We start from the raw sequence: 3,109 nt of genomic DNA on the forward strand, positions 1-3,109 counted from the left end.
TTGCCTTTTGCCAGAAATTAACCCAAAGTGAATTGCTTCACAATTGGGTAGTTATCTTGGGAGATATATGGTTAGTGATCTTGGGGGTAGATTCTTCCCCACCCTTGCACTATGATATTGCTAATGTTTGGTAACTAACTCGGCTCAAAGCTTCTACTTCTATGGTTTTTAATCAGGATTTTGTTCGGTCTTCAATGATAAACTCCCTCGAGAGGCTTCCCAACCTTTAGAACAAAGGCTTTGCATATCTTAAAGATACTGGCGGAAGACTAATCACTTAGCAAAATCATTGGAGGGAATTTTCATCAGCCTCCACATTTGATTATAGTGGGTTGGAACACTTGGCGATAAATTCATTTCCCACTTAGGTCATTCCCCTCTCACTGGCCTTAATGGCACCCTAAGGGCAACTCAGGAGGGCAGGCCTTCTAAAGGTGTTAATGCATGAAACTGAAAGAAAGCATGAAAGAGATGATTTTGGCTTTTTGATCACCTATTGAAGGTGAGAGCATATACCTATCACCTCACAAACACAAATGACAAGGATTCTTTTTAAACCTTCATTGTAAAATTGTCTAAGCTAGATGGAGATGTTGCTCCAGGAAGACATGGTGTTCTTTTTATCTAAATAAAGCAATGTGTGAAGATAGAAAGATCTTTGAACTTTAAAGAAATCTTGGTCACCCAAAGTAAATTCGTCAAATGAATAACAACAGTTATTGCAATTTTAAAAGCTCTTTTGAAATGGAAATGTGAAGGTTATTTTTAAGCTTCCAAAACAAAGGTGAAGTTTGTTTTAATAAGCACTAAAGGAATGTGATGTTCAATTTTAACTTTGTTCAAAACTGGAAAGTTTGTTTTGTTCTTATTAAAACCCAAAGAAAGATGATCCTATCTTGCATAAAAGGAAAGATTGGTATTTGTTGTTCTTTTTTATCCATGCACTAAATAAAAGATTGAGTTTTGTTTTAAGCACCAAAAAGAAAGCATGAAGTTCATTTTATGCATCCAAAAGGAAGGTGAAATTCATTTTAAGCCTTTGTAATAAGAGAAAAGTGAGTTCTTTTTACCAATTTATACAAGAAATTAAAAAAAACTAATTAACTCCTCCTTTTCCTGCATTGAAAAATGTTAGAGCCTGCACAAAGTTAGTGAAAAAAAATTTAAATCCTGATGGTGGGCTTCACAAGCATAAATTTTATGACTCTGTTACAAATTTTTCTTCTTTGTCAGAGTCACGCGCTACACTTCCACACAGATGCGCTATAGTATGGTGTAAAAGTGCTAAAAGAGAGAACCTACACGCTACTCTGATGCCTAAATGTGCTATACTGATACTCCTATGCATAGAAAAAATAGAGAAGAACATATGCCAGAAAGAAAGTTAAATGTGCTAAGGAATGGTTTCTATGTGCTAAACTATGCGATGAATGCACTAAAGTTTGCCCCAGATGCATTGCAGAAAGTTCTAGATATGCTAAAAGAATGTTCCAGCATGCTTGCCATCTTTATCCTACACAAAAAATGATGTTATTTTTGGGGATGCGCCCCACGGTGGGCACCAAAAATGTACGCAAGAAAATGCGGTGACCAAAATGAATAAATCGAGATCAATAGACCCACATACCAATGAAACTCTTGGTGCATGTATATATACTAATTGAACTAGTTTAACTTCCCAAGAGGTGTCCCATTGTTTTCTATCTCACAGGATCCCTAAAGCCAATGTTTTGCTCTCAGATAATTGAGCAAGTGACTTAGGAATGACAACTCCAAGAACGAGTGATATTTGATCTACATGAATAAATGCATTCTAAGATCAATATGATGTGTTAAAACTATGATGATTAAGTTAAGATGAAGATAATGATATGATAAAATATTAATAAATTATCCTAACATGATATACTAGCCTAGCATGAATATTCTATGATATGGAAAATGCTTCTAAATGCTATGATGATGTTTTAACAAATAGAGATTTGAAATGCTTAGTAAATTAGGCTATCGTGTAGATGCATGAAAACTTGAAGATATGGATAATGAAGAATGAGAGCTCTATTTATAGGGAAAATAGGGCAATGGATGGTTAAGATTGAATAATCTTAACAAGGGCCAGGATTGGAAGTTAATCAACCCATGTTTACAATTCTCACAAATGAAATGGTGACAATTGTCAACAAGAGGTTGCTTGAGAGGAGATGCAAGAGGCATTAAAAGCCTGAGAAGACATGAAGGTTACCCTAGGAGGTAAGGGTTAAGGTTAGGCTAGGGTTATCCAATGGATAAAGCCTTTATCCAAGGGGTAAAGTCTTGTGCAAGGGTTAAATGGATAGCTATGGTCAAAGCCATAAGTGCTTGATGAGACCCTTGAGTCAAAAGGATGGATAAGTTAGAGGAAAGTCTCTAACAAAAGGTCAAAGGTGAGTTAACCATAAATGGTTATGTAAGAGCCTTTAATGGTTTGGAAGACTTTAGAGGTTAACCATTTGAAGACACAAAGCCTTCAATGGTTATTAAATATTTTTGAGGCTTTAAGAAGTGACTTCCCTTTACTTAGGAATGTGACAATAATTAGGAGATGAATTAGGCTAAATTGGAAGTGATTAGAAAAATCTAGAAGGGGTTTAGGAGGCAAGTGGGAAATGTAGGAAAATGCAAGTGGATGGGGGAAAAGGATTTTAATAAAAATAAAATTACTTTATTTCAACCACAAATAGATGCAACTTGCATAAATACAAGTGGGGGGATTTACTAAATAAATTAGATTTATTTATTTGCAATGATGAATTTAATTAAATGTAAATCTAATTAAAAAGGGAGAAAGGGGAATTAATTAAATAAAGTGATTTATTTATTTAAAGGCTTAGAAAAGGTTTTATGTGAATTTGATTAAATAAATTGAGTAATTTATTTAATTAAATAGGTGAATGGGAAGAATTTAATTAATAGGGAGAATGGGGTTAAAATAAATATTAAATATTTATTTTAGGAAGGTGGTCAGATTTATACGTCTACAATATGAATGATGATGAGTCAAAAATAACTACTTTGTTCTATCTGCCTTCTTGGGTGCTTTTCTGGATATCCAAGCCCAGATGGATTAATT

Source organism: Cryptomeria japonica, chromosome 1 (genome assembly GCF_030272615.1).
Source record: "Cryptomeria japonica chromosome 1, Sugi_1.0, whole genome shotgun sequence".
Taxonomy (NCBI): Eukaryota; Viridiplantae; Streptophyta; class Pinopsida; order Cupressales; family Cupressaceae; genus Cryptomeria; species Cryptomeria japonica.